General features: G+C 42.0%; 1 long non-coding RNA gene across 1 annotated transcript in view; it reads right to left on the bottom strand.

Annotated features, from left to right (window-relative positions):
• Positions 1–17678, bottom strand: part of LOC129337277 (uncharacterized) — an 85698-nt gene that overhangs the window by 28258 nt on the left and 39762 nt on the right. Inside the window, exon 2 of the long non-coding RNA XR_008597806.1 lies at positions 16829–16904. This is a non-coding gene — a long non-coding RNA (uncharacterized LOC129337277). The remainder of the gene's footprint in view (positions 1–16828; positions 16905–17678) is intronic.

Below are 17678 nucleotides of genomic sequence, written 5' to 3'. Positions count from 1 at the left end.
GTGGCGCTATTGTTCCTATCGGCGCCATGATGCAATCTTTTGTCAAATACCGTCTCCTCCCGCTTCGAGTTGTTCACACCGTAGCGCTCTGTGCCGTCATTTTGAACGGGCACAGAAAAAACTCCTCCCCCCTTTTTAAAATTTTTTTTCCGCTTTATTGCGTTATAACGACATTACATCGTTATAACCAAACGTTAGCCCAACCCCAAAAGAGCAGGATAGGTTGGCCAAGTTTTCCCGCCCTGGAAGCAGCTTGAACATTGGCTAAGATTGTTTTTCTTCCTAATTTGAACATCCATAAATATACTCTTGTTCTGAGAAAAGCCCCTGTCTGATGTGATCCCCATCGCCGAAGACTCAACCATGGCTCCACCGAGTGAACTTGTAGTTCTGGTGGCCCAACTGGTTGTTTTGATGGTTCAGAGCACGTTCACTCTGTGCCATGCACACCTGCGATCCCTCCATCGGAGGCGAAGGGCAGCGGAAAGACTTTTTCGGTCTATGCTGCTCGAGCAGCATAGAAAGAACACTCTTTCATTGCTTTGTATTTTTATAATATTATGACGTTATAGCGATATAAGGACGTTTGTTTTTTTTAAAAAAAGGAGCTCGCTGCAGGAGAGCGCGAAAGGGCGTCTGGGATAACGGGTCAAGATAAGAAAGGGAAAATTCCGTCATTATGGGATAGAAATCGATGCCGGATGGTCACACGGAAGCAGATTATAGCGCGAAAATTGAGACCAGAGGAGAAATCTCAGACTCGCAACAGTGCCAGAATAAGGTGGGAATTTTGCGGTAGATTGCGCAATTTCGCGCTAATTTTAAGCCCGTGTGACGACGGCCTTGGTTAGTAATTGGATGGGAGACCTCCAACAAAGACCAGGGTTGCAGTGGCAAGCCACCTCTGTTAGTCTCTCACCATGAAAGCCCCATCAGGGGTTGCCATAAGTCAACTCTGACTTGAGGTCTCTCTCCACCAAACTGCCAATACAACTGTAGAGTCTGTTCAATGGCAAAACTGTTCCTAGCTCACTCTTATGCACAGGAAATTCAACAGAGGAGGAATGATGTACGCTCATCCAGGTCCCCAATGGGAGGGGAAAGTAGGGTATAAATGTCTGAAGAGTACAGTGCCTCAGCCTTTTAAAACAGTTCATGGTTCCGTTCTAAGCTTTGTTCAGCGGATTGTTTTGACATGGCCAGCCTGCTCCAATACACACTCAATGCCTGCCAGGAACTGGCACAACTGCAGCAGCTATATAAAGTCTGTGACACATCACTCTGTGAGGTCCAGTATCACAAGCCATCCTAGTAATGACATGAACAGTTTTAAGTTTCCATCTATAATCAAAATATCTAAAATGAGTAATTCATATGGCAGCCAATTCATTTATCTGAGGGAAAAAAGAAATACTGAATGTTCTAGGTTTCCAAGTTATACAGCAACACACCTGTTGTTTGATTCAAGCTGAAAATCATGTTATCTATATCTGCAGAGCAGTCATATGCATATGGGCAGCCTTACTGAGATCATAACTGAGAGCCAGTTTGGTGTAGTGGTTAAAAGCGGCAGGACTCTAATCTGGAGAACCAGGTTTGATTCCCCACTCCTCCGCTTGAAGCCAGCTGGGTGACCTTGGATCAGTTACAGCTTCTCCGGGCTTTTTCAGCCCCACCCACGTCACAGGTTAATACATAGCAATACCAGAGCATCTCTGAGCCTGTAGGGTTCTCTCTCCCCTAGCTGAACTTTCGTCAGCCCTTGAGGAAAATGGCTTGCAAGTGAGTTATGACACAAAACAGTGTCATAACAGCTTTCATGTTTTCTAGAACTATACTGGAAGTTCAAGATTTGTTTTAGTTCTGCAGGAAAGGGGGTGGTTAGAAACTCTGTGATAAGTTTTCTCCTTAAAATAATTTTGTTTTCCAGGCTAGCACAGAAATGCCCACTGTACCACTTAATTCAGCTGCATATGTCCATCCAGCCTCATAGGCAGAATCCCTACTTCTCTACCACCTTGATCTAATCAACATGAGCAATTTGCATTATGTTTGTAAAACAAAACTTAGGTTTTATCTTGGACCCACAGTAATGACAAAATTATCCCAAGTAGTTGTTTACTTTTCTGGAAAATGGGGTGGGTGCCATGGTGATTAGAAGTAGAGATGGGCACGAACAGCAATACGAACAAAAAAAAGCCACTAACAGCCCAATCTGCTGTTCGCGAACAAGCTGTTCATGAGGCTCCATTCTAAATGAACTCTAAACAAACAGGTGGTCGTTGCAAGCCTCGTTTGTTGCTGTTCGTCTTGCTATTCGTCAAGCCAGACAATCTGGCACCTGCAATCAATTCCCTTGGCAACTTAGGCAGGGATTGTCTGAACTCTGTCTGAACTCCTGCTTTTGCCCTGGAAACCCCAATCTAAGCCCAATTTAGTTTGATAGGCAGCTCCAAATTTGTTACAACAAGGGAGCAAAGAGCAGGAGGGAGGGGGGCTCCCAGCTCTGACTTTGCAGACAGTGGAAAGGGAGAGAGTTGCTGTTGGCATTTTGATAGAGAGAGTGCATTGGAGCTTGAATTTTCTTTGTGTGTGGTGGGATAGGGATCTACCCCTTCAAGTTCCAGGGCTGCTGCCAGGCTCTGAGACCAAGCTATTATTTATTATTGGTACCTTTCCTGGTGCCTGTTCAGGTTCTGGGAGTGGTGCAGTAGGGATCTTGACTTGGATGATGGCTGGAGGAGAGCCCGCTGGCCCCCACGAACAGCTAGCCACGAACATGTTCATGAACAGGGCCATTTTCATGGTTGTTCGTGAGTCCCTGTTCGTGGATGGCAACGAACAGCAAACATCGTGTTTGGGTTTTTTTCTGTTCGTGCCCATCTCTAAATTCAGAAGAGCTACAGGTGTCGTGTTAAAGACCGACATGTGGCTCCTGAGCCACTGAGTATCACCACACTAAAGTATTCAAACTGCACAAAAAGCAAGCTAGCTGACAAGTCTAGGGATGTGGTCCAGAAGCATGCAGTGCTGTAGGTGCTGCACCACATCAATCTACTTCTGCCCTTCTCCCCCCTCGGTTCTAGCATGAGTCAGTTTTACCTGGATTTATAAGACAACATGGCACAACCTGAAAAATGTGGTAGGTCACAACTGCAAAAACTCACAGCAAAGTGATGTGAGCCTATTGCTTGGACCATCTGTGACACCACTGTTCAGCCACACAGCCTCCAGACACCCCTCCCCTAAGCATGACTCAAATTGACTGAAACTCAATTGCCTATACCGAATGCAAACAAACTTGTGGACTATGCCATATTTTCACCTATTATTTCAGTTTTCGCATTTCTATGATGAATCAAATTCTAGTTAAGTATGAATGTATTTACTGCTAATATTTATTGTAAACTACTAGTAAAGATTTACACATTGCTATTTTCTATTATTTAAAGCAAGTTTATGGGTAAGAGTATTAAAGAACTCCAACATTACCATATGTATGTTTACCAAAGTATTCTTCTTTAACAAAGATTTCCGCTGGAACACGTTTTTTTCATTCTCACCATACAGATGCAAAAACAAAGAGAAAGTTCTTTTTACCAGTTATCGAACAGGCGTGCCAGTATTGTATAAAGAGGTTTAAAAAGAAACACTTACCAACTACTTCTCAAAAGAGGAAGAAAATGTGTCCGTCAGTCTGGCAAGAAGGTAGATGCTTTCCCCATAGGAAATGGAGAAACTCAGGGTAAGAGTTCTTCTTCACCACCAGCAATACTTCTGGAAGATGGGCAGTCACAGAGAATCCAGGTACACTGCCATATTCCCAAATCAGCATTTTATTAATCCCTATCAACTATAGGCACTTTGGCTGCATAGATCAGGCTGTAAAATTAGGCAAATAGGATTGCATATGACAACAGATTGGCTAGATTGTTCACAATCCTGGCAGAAAATTTAGATCTTCCCATTTATTTAGATTTCCTTTGGCAGCTGAGCAGCAGACCAACAGGCTAATTCTAGTCTATGCCCAGGGTAATTCAGCACAGGATTGCCCTGTATGGTATGGTTCATGTAATATGCCTGCACTAGGCTCACTGAAGAACACTTTCCCAGAGCTAGCATTCCTCCTTATGGTATCCTAATAACATGGATACCATGACATCAAGAAGAAATAGAAGACTTTGGCACCAAAATTCTGCAACTTTCTCTCAGGGAGATTAGTCTGTCCCCTTCTTCTGTTGCCATCTTCCATCAGCAGGTGAAGAGTTTTTTGTTTTATTTGGCTTAACCTCAGTGATCCCTCCATAATTCCCAATGTTTTAATTGTTGTTTTTAATGTTTTAGTTGTTTTTATGTCTTTGTTTTTATGGTTTTAATGGTTTTAATGTTGTATTTTTGTTGATTTTGATGGTTTTATAATGTGATTTTAGTATGTATATTTTGTTAGCCAGGTTGGTGGCCCTCATGAAGGCAGAAAGGCAGGGCATAAATTTTGTTAAATGAATAAAAAAATAAAAATGTATACCAGGAGGGCCAATCCTATCATCAGGTAAAGTCAAACAGCATATTCTGCAATATTTTATTTTACTTTATTTATACCCTGCCTTCTCCCCAGTGGGGAGCCAAAACAACTTACATTATTCTCCTCCCCTCCATTTTACCTCTCACAACCAACCTTTGAGGTAGGTTGGGCTTCCATGGTAGAATGGGGATTTAAATCCCAGATTCTAGTCCAAAATGCTAACCAATATCTACGCTAGCTATTACTAGAGGCATTGTTAATTATTTAGTTATGTTTTTACCATGTTGGGAGGTATGCCATTTGGATAATTGCATCTATGGGCCATGAATTCAGCCTTCCAACTTTACCTCAGTGAAGTATATGTTGGCTTTCATGTTGCTGCAGTAACATTATATAGGGCCTTAAATTAGCAAGTAATCAAGTTGTTGCTTTTCCTTGCAAAGTAAATTCCAAGTGCTTCGCTCGTTCGTATCGTGGCAGAATGATGGGCTGCTATTTCTTTCTTAACACAGTCTGCGTTAAGAGGTTTAGCATCATCATGGAACCATTAATTTTTACTGTTTCTCTTTGATTAGTATATAAAGCACTGCAGCTCCTTTGGATATTATCCAGTCTTCCCACCAAGAGTAATACTCTGCTATGGGTGCGATGAACCCACAAAAACAAGTCAGTGCTATTGAGGGGGGAAAGTTATTCATACTTGACAAATTGCTTTTTATCTTATTCTCTCATATGTGACAGATTAAGTAATTGCCGTTTCCCTACTTTGTTACGCAAGAAGAACTTCTGTAGTTAACTTCACCTCCCCATTAAAAATGGACACCCACACTGGTAGGTCTTGGGAGCAAGACAGTAGACAATACTGTGTAGATGAAGATCAGGGCTTTTTTTCAGCTGGAACGCGGTGGAACGGAGTTCCGGCACCTCTTGAAAATGGTCACATGGCCGGTGGCCCCACCCCCTGATCTCCAGACAGAGGGGACTTTAGATTGCCCTTCGCACAGCACAGAGGGCAATCTAAACGCCCCTCTGTCTGGAGATCAGGGGGCGGGGCCACTGGCCATGAGACCATTTTCACTGAGGGCAATTTAAACTTTAAACCCCCCCCTTGTTCCAGCTGACCCAAAGTGATGTCATTGTGCGGTCCTGAGTTCTACCACTGAGTTCCACCACCTCTTTTCCCAGAAAAAAAGTCCTGATGAAGATTATTCGTAGCATCTATATAAACGAGAGGTCTTGCATCAGAATACCATATGCTTTGAAAGGCCTTGGAAATTATTGTGGCATTGGATAAAGCAGATCAACAGGGTATCTTATGAAGGATTACTCTAGTCCAAATCAACTGAATCTACACTATATGAACTAGACAGCAATCTTCAGCACGTGTATTCAGAAATCAGTCTAATTTAATTCAAAGGGGCTTACTCCCAGGGAAGTGTCCCAAGGATTGTAACCTTTTGTTTCCTCCAGGCAGAACATTCCATATAGGTAACAGATGAAGTGCAGATTGAAGTATAAGGAAGATGTTATAGATTAGTTAGGAAGTCCTTGTAAAAATTCTTAAACATACCATTTATTTATTTATTTAATTCGATTTATATTCTGCACCCCCTGCAATAGCAGGCTCAGGGTGGATTACATACAATATAAAACATGAGTATATATATATATGTGTGTGTGTATATATATACACATTTGTGTATATATATACACAAATATATATATATTTAAGTGCATATATATATGCACTTAAAAACAGAATTAAAATCACATAAGTATTATAAATACTTATACATATATATAAATATAAATAAATAAACACCATCCCAAATAGAGAGGCAAGCAAGCATTCCTCAGCCATAGAAAGAGATGAAAGAATTGTACCACAATTAGTTGGGGGGAAACCACAGAAAGTATCTGTTTTCAACAAAATCCGGGTGTTTTTCACATGCACACAGCATGGAACTCACGTCTTCACAGTGTGGTCTTATGCTGCACAGACATACATGAATTATGCAACCAGTTACAAGACTTGCTCCATACCACTGGATTGCATCACACTGAGACATTTCCCACACTATTGGATGTGTGAATGCAGGATACATGAGGGCTGAAAGTAAATGTTGATGCTTGCCCAGCTTTTTTCCTTCAAGGATTGCCTACTCTATTTTTACCACCCACACAATATGCTAAGAGGCCTGCCTCAATTTGCCTCAATTGGTCATTTGCATCACCTCTCCTCAACTATTGTGCAGGCTGTCCTCCAATGCAAAGCACGCTTCTTCTGGCACTAGACATTTTGCTTGTGCAAGATTCAAGAAACCCTGAAGTGTCTAGCGCAAGAGGAATGCACTATGCAGCAGAAGACAACCTCTGTTATAGTCAAAGAAAAATGCACAGAGAATGAAGGGATAAGAGCCAAGCCATTGCATTTATCCAGCACCCTGAAAACATTTCAATCATATCACTACATTACTTCCGTAATCCTTACAGCTCTGGGGTGGGGGTGGGTTGCCAACATCCAAGTGGGGGCTGGAGATCTCCCAGAATTACGACTCCAAACTACAAAGGTAAGTTCTACTGGAGAAAGTGGTAGCTTTGAAGGGTGGCCTCTATGGCATTATACCCCACTGAGGTCCCTCACCTTCCCAACCCCCCCCAAGCTCCCCCCCCAAGCTCCCCCCCCAAATCTCCTGGTATTTCCCAAGTGGCAGTTGCCAACCCTAGATGGGGAGGCACAAAGGTAAAGACAACAGTAGCTTGGCTAAGGCCAAGGACACAAAGTCGCTGTTCAGTAATGGCCACCACACAAAGTGAATAAATATATATTAACAATATACAGTATTTGAGAATGAACATAAGCAAATGGCTATCTACCCTCTTGGACAGGATAACTACCCTAACTTGTCACTAAGGATTTTCCTCCGAAACTGATACAAGGATCTTGTTTTCCAAAGAATTAAACAACTCCCCGTGCCACCCCAATATGGGCAACAATAAGCTTTGTATATAGTACTGCTAATGTTCAGCATGGCCAGAATTTGAAAGGTGGCCTAGTACTGAAACAGTATGTTCAAAGAAGCGCATGCTTCAGTTTAATGCACACTAAAATTCAATGACAAATCCAATGCCCTCCCATATTAAACAGCATAAACTTCCATTATCCAGAGTATACATTCCATAACGTCAGCCTCCTGGTGTGTCACACGGGCATCCTGCAGGCCAGCGCATTCACATTTGTACTCATCAGGCTCTTCACACAAAAATGCATCAGAAGTGGCAAACTTTATACCCATTGTGAAAATAACTCATCCCAAAGGCAAGAAAAAATGCAAGATGTCTGTCGGGCATATGAATGACTGACATGCACAAGCTGCGGAAAAAGTCCCACTCACATTTCAACCTCAAAACATTCTCAAACAATTTGAAAATATTTCCCTTCGAATGGAGAAAAAGATGTTACTTACTTCAAAATGATGTATTCTTTAAAATCCTCGGTTTGTGCTTAAATTATGTATACAGAAATTTTTACACACGCACGCGAACACAAAAGAAATTTGTCTTCCTAAAACTTTTTATCCAACTGTGTGACTTCAGAAGATCCTTGTTTCAGCTAAAATTTCTCTCCAAATAAACATTCAGGTGCTAAGAAAAACAGGAGTGACACATCACACAAGTCTCTAGGCATGCAGGCTTCACAAGTACAGCTTGTGGCCAAGATGATTCAGAGCGGGATGAATTTTTAGAACGGTGCTTTCCGACGATGTGTGCACCACCAAGAAGAATACATGTGCCAAAGCTATATCCCAAGGAGTGAAGGCCTGGAGCAAACCGATATTGGCAAAAATCTCCCTTTAAATGTTCTTAGACACCTGAAATCTTCAAGAGAGCGATCCCCCAATTCGGTGTTCCCACCCATCATTAAGATTCCTTCACACACAACTATAGGCTCTTCAGTCTTAGAGGACTGAGCCAAATGCTGTGTGGTAACATCATACACAACCACCTTTTATGGGCTGAACAGTGAAGCTTTGATACCAGCTAATCTACCATAAATAGCTCTAGAAATGTAGAAGGATCAGATCAGCTGTTACAACAGGCCTATGTCTGTAGGTACTTCAGATCTTGTCCCCCTGTCAAAATCCTAGTCTATGATTCGAGTTTTCTGTTTCCAAAAATTAAAAAGGACATGAAAAAAGAAAAAGGTTGGGAAGTTTTTAAAAAAAATCACAGGGAAGAGAAAGATCTTGTAACATCAGGACAGCAAGCAGAGTCCTGCATCCAGCTAAGAAATATATGCATGGATCAAATCCTTTTTAATGCTAAGTTTTAGTACTATTGCTCACAACATAAAACAAGCTGTACATTATTTCATTCTTTAAATTAAATAGCATTAGGAAAAACCAATGTGGTCTGTCCAAAGTACCAAAGCTTAAAGTATTTTTTTAAAGCCTAGGTATTGATTATAGTATCAGATTAGAAACTGGGAGATCCCGGTTCAAATACCCGCAGTGCTATGGAAGCTTGCTGGGTGACCTTGGGCCAGTCACACACAAACTCAGCCTAATGTACCTCACAGGGTTGTTGTGCAGATAAAATGGAAGAGAGGAGAATTATATAAGCCATCTTTGATCTCCATTGGGGAGAAAGGTGAGGTATAAATAAAGTAAATAATCGGAAAGAGGGGAGGAGCTGGCTTATGGGAAAGCTATAAACAGGGCTTTTTTCTGGCAAAAGAGGTGGTGGAACTCAGTGGGTTGCCCACAGAGAAAATGGTCACATGGCTGGTGGCCCCGCCCCCTGATCTCCAGACAGAGGGGAGTTGAGATTGCCCTCCGCGCCGCTGAGCAGCGCAGAGGGCAATCTAAACTCCCCTCTGTCTGGAGATCAGGGGGCGGGGCCACCAGCCATGTGACCATTTTCAAGAGGTTCCGAAACTCCGTTCCACCACATTCCCCCTGAAAAAAAGCCCTGGCTATAAACCTTAATGCACTTGTGCTTAAAATAAATGCTTCCCCCTGCCCAAGTCATTTCATAAAAGCGTAATGTTCCAGCAAAACTCAGCAATACCAGTTTAAAGCTAGAGACACAATGGAAGCCATGGGCTGTTCTCCCTTTGTTTTCTATAAAGACGACAGCAATTTTTATTAAAATAAAAGCAGAATTGTAAAAAGTTGATAAAAAGGCCAAAAAGGTTAAAAAGGCAAGGTCTTTACAAAGATGAGAACTTGGATTATAAGGAATAAACAGCAGAAAAGGTATTTCCAATGTCAAACAATGTGAGAAAGCAAGCAGAAAAGAAGTTAGATGCCGAACTGAGATTCTAGAGATGCAGGTCTTGATTCCTGGCTTAGGGCTTCTAAACTGGTAAAGCACCATTCTTGTACATAACACAGATGCCATTCAGAACAAGTTAACCCTCAAGTTCTAATGCCATCAGTCTCCAAATCAGGTGGATCATCAGACATGTTGATGCTTTGACCAGCCATAAACGTAATGGACAGGAAAGAGAAGCCAGTACACTGTATACACCTATTCCTAGACATTAAACAGCAGCAGTTACAAACACTGGAGAAGACTTTGAATGGTCTATGCAGATACTAAACTTCTAGCAACATTATCTCTTCCAAATATTCATTTTTGTTCTCTCTAAAAGGAATGCAGAGCCCAAAATTCAAGGGGATCAAGTATTATCTTTTTCTGATGCAATACCTCTACTACCAGTTCATATAACTCCTGTACACCTTAATCCTTTAAAGCACACAGATCATATGCAGATGGCCAGCCCATGTTCAGAAGCTACATAAATTCTACACGGCAGCACAGATGCTTTAGAAGCTCAATAAGTGGCAATTAAGCCATGGCAGTCACATACATCTAAAGGAGACGCCAGCGCTTGTGGGCTGGACATTTGTTAGACTTTTATCCTGCCCCTCCTCCAACAAACCGAGGGTGACACCCCACTCTGTCTTTATAATAACCCTGTGAGGTAGGTTAGGCTAAGAGATATGGAAACTTCACGACAGAGTTAGAATTTGAAATAAAACAGAAGTCCAGCAGTACCTTAAAAAGACTAACAAAATGTATTCCAACGTGAACTTTTGTAAGTGAGAAATCACTTCTTCTAATATTCTCCAATTCACTCTTCTTCTGATTTATTTTGCTACAGAAGACGAACATAGCTACCCCTCTGGAATCTATATAGCTATTCCCTCTGGAATCAGAATTTTAACCTAGGTGTCTCCCCACCCCCCACCCCCAACATTCCTCTCTACCACTCTGACTTTATCGTATTATATACAATGGTGATTTCATATGATTTTTAAAAACCTGAAGTCACCTCATTAACTTCTGTTAGAAGACAGAATATAAACACTTCAGAGAAATAAATGGCACATCAACAGGATAACAATACATGGTAAGAATATTAAGAAAAAAAATCAAGTTATTCCTTACACTGATACTAAGTTTTCAGCAAAACAAGTCTCTGGACATTACCTGGACAGTTAATCTCTATTTTCACCAGACATGCTAGCTGTTCACAGGTAATAAGCATCTCCAGACTTCACACAATGACAGGTAGAGCTGTCCTTTTTGGTACCTGACACATGTGGTTATGATGTTGGAATTCCCTCAATTATTGTTCTCCTCTAGAAACCAGCCACCTCATATAACTACAGTCCCCAGGCTTTCCCCTGGAGAACAAATTACTACAGCCTACATACGAAAATACAAATTACTGTAGGTTAGATAATGCCCCAAGTATTATGGAAAGTGAAGCATATTCATGTTATAACTACGCACCAATGGACAGGTGGAAATTAGTGTATTTGCAACCACCACCACCACAGAAGGAGGAAAGCAGGCACAGTACAAGTGTGGGCTGTTACCTGGATGTCATACACCTGTTTTACCAAAACTACCTGTACCAACAATGAATACACTCCAACTCACATCTTATATTATCAGCTGTTTAACCTCACAACCCATCTGTAATCTACCATCTAACCCTTTTAACGAGGCATTAAAAGACCACTGAAACTTTGTTTTCAGTAAAAGTATTTTGTATCTCATCAAACAGAGGTTCAAAACAGAGAAAGACTTCCCAAAGCCAGAGAAGGCTTCAATGCCATTATTTATCAAGGCTTTATTCCTTTAAAATGTGATAGTTCTCAAACCTAAGCACGAATGAGTCTCCGTGGCTGGACAAATGTCCTCCCTCATCTTGAAACGAGTCTGCCCCTTTTCTCTGCCACACCCCCAGCTTCTGGGAGCAGGATAAATCACTTATACTGAGTGTTCCTATACAGATTATGAAGGAATCCATTTTCCATAGCATGCTCTCTCTCTCTCACTCCCAAGAGGGAATTCAGACTCCGATTAGAACTGTTTATAAGAAAAGGTTCGTTCTGAGAAAGAACCCAGATCTAAACATACACTATTTCCTTCAATCTACATGTTGTTCTCCTCTAGCAAATAAAACCTTACCAGGAACCATGGTGAAAATCATGTCGCCCTCCTCTCAGAACCAGGCCTTGGGATCCAGTGCATGAGAACAATTCAGAGAGACAGCTTGGCTTTGTTTGAGAGCTTATATCTTCTGGCTGCTTCCCGTCCTCCCCCTTGTGGGAAAAAAGCATTGCCTGTACCCAGCCTGCCTCACCATTGCTATTGGCTCATTCACAAACAATTCTACTTAGCATATTCAAGTTTCCCCGAGAGCTTGTAATGACCCAGAGAGACATTTTTGGCTTGCCCAGTTTGGAACTTGCACTGGGAGAAGTTAACGTTCACGGCCTCTCATTGCCAACAGCTATCTTTAAAGCAGAGTTTTTTGTTAGGCCAAATCCCTTCCTTAATACAGTGTACTTAAGAAATTGGGCTCCTCACTAGGGAGAATGAATACATTTACACAGGGTCACCATAGGATTTACAGCGGGCTTTCATCTCAGCCACGGTTTAAGGCTGCACAGGAGAGTTTTAAATTGAACCCGGGTCCACAGAGTTTGATTGAAGACTCTTTCCATTCTGCTGTGCAGCCTCATCTCTACAAATTCTTAAATAAAATTGCCTTTAGGCATGTGCGAAGCAGAGAGCACTTTAGAACCGCGCAGGGATGGTTGGTGAATTTTGAAATTAGCGAATCCCTAGAAGAATATTTACACATGGTAAAGATGTGCTCTGGACACACAGCTGTGTGTGAGAGAGATGATATCTTGATCCTTTCGGTGAATAAACCACTGCTATCACTACTCCAGTTGATCACATCAGTTACTGCATTAACATTCTCTGGACTTCTCCAGGAGGAAAATGCTTCTGAAATCTATGCAGCGTATTTGCCTACTCACTGCAAAATAACCAGAGCTACGTTTTCAGACCCAGGTTGGCTGAAACGCCAAGGCCAAGATGAAAGCCAAAGTATATTGAGGGTTACAGTAGCATGTGAACAAAAGATAAACCACATGCTTTTTTTTCCTTTTTGCAACTTTCGCTAATTAAAGAAATATGGTTTCCATCTATCTTTCTTGACTCCACAAATCTGTCCTGGAACTGTACATTTTGTGTGGAAATGCACATTAGGAAGCTACCTTGTAAGAAGTGTCTTTCCCTTCAGGTTGAACGAACACAATCACTCTCCATGAACCTGCTACTGGAAGGTTAGCGTCTATTTCTTTTGCTGACTGATATTTGTTAAGGGTTTCCCAAGTTCTTCCTGCTTTGAAAACAGGGATGTTTCATCTGAAAGATATTCATCTGAGGAATGTTGATATTCCTCTGAGGAATGACACGTAAAAGGTAAAGCAAGTTAATTATAATGTTTAGCATTTATACAGTGTTCTTAGAATGGCCAAAACCTTTCACAAACATCATCTTGCTGCAATTCTTTCCGTAATTACATAGGTAAAGTGCTACAGATGCAGAACTGGTGCTGAGAAGTGGTGGCTTACCCAACATGTTCTTGGGAGTTTACAGCAGAAGTGAAATTTCAACATCGCTCCATTTCCTAGTCACTATGTTAAACCAACTAACTCTCTAGTAATAGAGGTCTGGTAAGAATTCACCACATCAGGTTTTTTTCAAACTGGGGTCCATAAGGATACTTTATCAGAGCTTGCCTGTACTTCACAGGGTCTGCAAGTTCAGGTCAATCATCCTGCTGGAATGGACAAGGATGAAGGACATGTTTGCCTTTAGGGCATCGCTTGCCTCAAGAGACAACTCCAGATCTTGTAACAGGGCAGAGACCTCCACGGGACATGCACAGCTGGTCATGCACAGGCTGAGAAAGATGCCATCCAAGAAGGATGTACTGTATGGACAAGCACCAAGCAGGGAGTGAGGAAGAGAAAGGAAGAGGAGCCAGCTGACTTCCTCTGAGGCAGCAAGCTCTTTCTCTTTCTGAGGCAAGGGCTCTCTGGTGACATTGACCCTCTCTTTCCCTCCAGTTCTGAGGCAAGGGCTCTCGGGCACATGGCAGGTGCTGATAAGGAAGGAAGAGAGAGAGAGTTTCAGGTCCACTAACAATTTTTAATCAAAATGGGGACCCCTGAGTTGCTCAACTCAGAACTACTACATTGGCTAATGTAGAGAAGGTTGCTATGACTGCCCATCTATAATAAATAAGTCAACGAAGGAAGGAGAAGGATTCGTTGTTGATCATATGCAACTCAGTCTTCTAAAGCGAATTAGCTCCCTTTCATTAGTTCAAACACTCATCAATTCATGCCTATTTTTGGCCATGCAATAAGCAAGGAACAAAATACTTCCTTTCTTTATCTGTCCTGGTGACAAGATCAACTATGTGTCATTTCATTCTAAATAGAGTGCAGAAGGCGAGCTACTATTCAAAAACATTTGCAACCATGGGTTATACTGGGACCTGAAGCTTTCCCAAGAAGCCACAAATGGAAGTCACAAGCAGCTTGCCTTTGTTTTCTGCAGTGAGTGGGCTAGCCTTTCTCCCCTCTTCTGCTCTGTAAGGCAGTAACTTCTTTTTTAGATGGAGGGGGTAAGAAATTATGGACGTATATATGGTTCTTCAAAAACCAAAAGAGAGAAATAGGTCCCATAATTTGAACTGAAACAACAGGGGAGATAAAAATAAGGAAATCAAGGGAAGGAAATAAAGGACACCAGAGTAGCACGAGATACATTCATAAAGAAAATATCCCAAAGCGCAGGAAACTAACAACGAATTTGTTTGGACACCATTACTGATTTACAAATGCTTATAAAATTTTCTTCAGTTATACTCTTGGTTCTTCTAACAACTCAGTTCCCAACTACAAGAGTTATATCCAGGGCTTTTTTTTCAGTGGGAACGCGCTGGAACGGAGTTCCGGCACCTCTTGAAAATGGTCACATAGCTGGTGGCCCCGCCCCCTGATCTCCAGACAGAGGGGAGTTTAGATTGCCCTCCGTGCCGAGCAGCGTGGAAGGCAATCTAAACTCCCCTACGTCTGGAGATCAGGGGGGCGGGGCCACCAGCCATGTGACCATTTTCGCTGAGGGTGATTTAAACTTTAAAAAACTCCCCCCTTGTTCCAGCTGACCCAAAGTGACATAATTGTGCAGTCCTGTATTCCACCATTGAGTTCCACCACCTCTTTTCCCAGAAAAAAAGCCCTGGTTATATCAATTTGATTTTACCCAGGGAAAAAAGTGTAAAGACTGATGAGACTAATAATTTCCTCCCCCACCTTTATGTATGTATGTATGTATGTATGTATGTATGTATGTATGTATGTATGTATGTATGTATGTATGTATGTTATTTGTATTCCCCCTTTCTCGCTGAAATTCAAAGCGGATTACATAGTGTGAGATTAGTACAATCAGTTAATTTCCTCTCTGCCTCCCAAAGGCTCTGTCAGTTTCACTTCCCCTTTTAAGAAGCAAAGAAGAAATAAACAAACCCTCTAAGCAGCCATCTCCCTGGCTCTGTAGAGAGGGGAACTTGACAAAGACTTCCGATCTTTTAAAACTCAGCTTCCTGGCTAACATTGCGACTCCCTTCACATGCTGTAATTCATCTTTTGTAGCTTGGTTCTCAGAGCCAGAGGGCACGCTGCCAACGCATCTTCCCCACAATGACTACTACTTACCTCCGTTGAAATTTTTCTAAGTACTCTTCACAACTTGCCCAATATTTTGTGAATATTTCCCACAAGTGACCAGTGGGAACGTGGACCATAGTTGCAGAGTCTCAATAAATAGGGACAAATCCAAGTACTTATGCCAAGTACTTATATACATTACTGCTGAGACAGAGTTGCCTGTTATAGATAGGCCGTTGCTCACAGTGACTTAACTGGTGTTTCAGCCCTTGGCACTCAACCAGAAAAGCATGACACAATACTGTGGAATTCTATTTTGGGCAATATAGTGCAGCTCTCCCTGGCACATGAATCAAACCAATCTGGGTAATTCACAAACAGAGATCTCAAACCAGGGGTCCTGGTAGCCAAGTGGCAGCTTGTCACCATGTGTAGCACAATCTGCAGCCCCTGAAAACCTGCCAAATTGAGATCTGGGCTTCAGGTCTAGACAGTTCTAGACAGCAGCACCCACTCTATGCGCTCAGCTGATTTCCACCAAGCCTGAGCAAGCTCTGCGGTCAGATCTTGATCTGTATTCCAAGCAACTCATCTCCTGGGCTGGGAAGATGCCTACCATGCCCTCCTGCTCTCTCTGCTTGCTATCTTGAGCTTGACTTCAGAGAATGATTATGCTTGTAATAACAACAACAACAATAACAACATTCGATTTATATACCACCCTTCAGGACAACTTAATGCCCACTCAGAGTGGTTTACAAAGTATGTCATTATTATCCCCACAACAAAACACCTTGTGAGGTGGGTGGGGCTGAGAGAGCTCTGAGAGAGCCGTGACTAGCCAAGGTCACCCAGCTGGCTTCAAGTGGAGGAGTAGGGAATCAAACCCAGTTCTCCAGATTAGAGTCCCATGCTCTTAACCACTACACCAAACTGGCTCTCATACTAAATCTTGTACATACTAAATTCCAACCAGAAGAGAAGCAAAGTGGATGATGGAGTCATAGAATGATGCACATGATGGAGCCATAGATGCACATGATGGAGCCATAGAAAAACAATGGAGTAGAACAAATCTGCTCATGCCTAGTTCTTACACCCAACTTCTGAGTTAGAGAGGGCCAAATTGAAGTTCAAACAGCAATGCAATAAAATGTGTGTCTTTCAGAGAAAGGATAGTTATAGATATCAAAATATTAGGTACTGTGCTTTTTTTTAATATAAGGTCATGGACAAAAACACTGTTTACCTTAATGTTATGCCATGGCTTCACTAACAGGCCACTTGCCAGCAGAGATGCTCAGTTAATCTGAAGCCGTTCTTCCCTGGATGCAAAAAAAAAAAATGAAAAAGCAAATGTGAAGGTTCAAGCCACAAGGGCCATCATTGTTTAGTTGAATTTAAGGGTTACAACAACACAGCGCAGATGTAAACTCAAGGCCAAGCTGCACCTGGAAATAGCCAACTGATACCTGATGATTTCAGGTTGAAATAGAAAACAAAGTCACTTGTAGGTGTGACAAACACCACATCAACACACAATGGGAGACCCAGACGTACATTTCCCAAGGGATCTTCATTTGAGGGTATAGATGCAGACCTTCTGTTTGAAATAAGGTACGTAAGCTAAATTGCAAAGGGTTGTTCATCTAAATCTGGAATTTAATCCAACACAGTATCCAGCAGCAAAATAATCTCTGATAGTCAGGAACCACAAAAATGAATCACTGGTATGACAAAGCATTAAGCTACTATAATGGTTGTTGAATTGCAACATCCAAATGGGGAAAACAGCTGGTCAGGGGAAAGTAGAAAGCAAGCAGATCTTCAGCATTTGAGGGATCTGAGCATGCAGCAGTTAGCATTCTTGGACTAGAATCTGCAAGGCGCAAGTTCCAACTTCTAATGTACCATTAAAACCCAGTATGCTGACCTTGGGGCTGTCACTGCAACCTACCTCACAGTGTTATTCTAAGGATAAAATGAAGGAGAGGAGAACGATGCTAGGGATTGAACCTGGGGCTTTCTGCATATAAAGCAAATGCTTTACTACTGAGCCACAGCACCTAAGGCAGAAAGGAAGCCTCTTTGCATCATAA

Source organism: Eublepharis macularius, chromosome 11, assembly GCF_028583425.1.
Source record: "Eublepharis macularius isolate TG4126 chromosome 11, MPM_Emac_v1.0, whole genome shotgun sequence".
NCBI lineage: Eukaryota > Metazoa > Chordata > Lepidosauria > Squamata > Eublepharidae > Eublepharis > Eublepharis macularius.
This window is presented reverse-complemented; position numbering and strand designations above follow the sequence as displayed.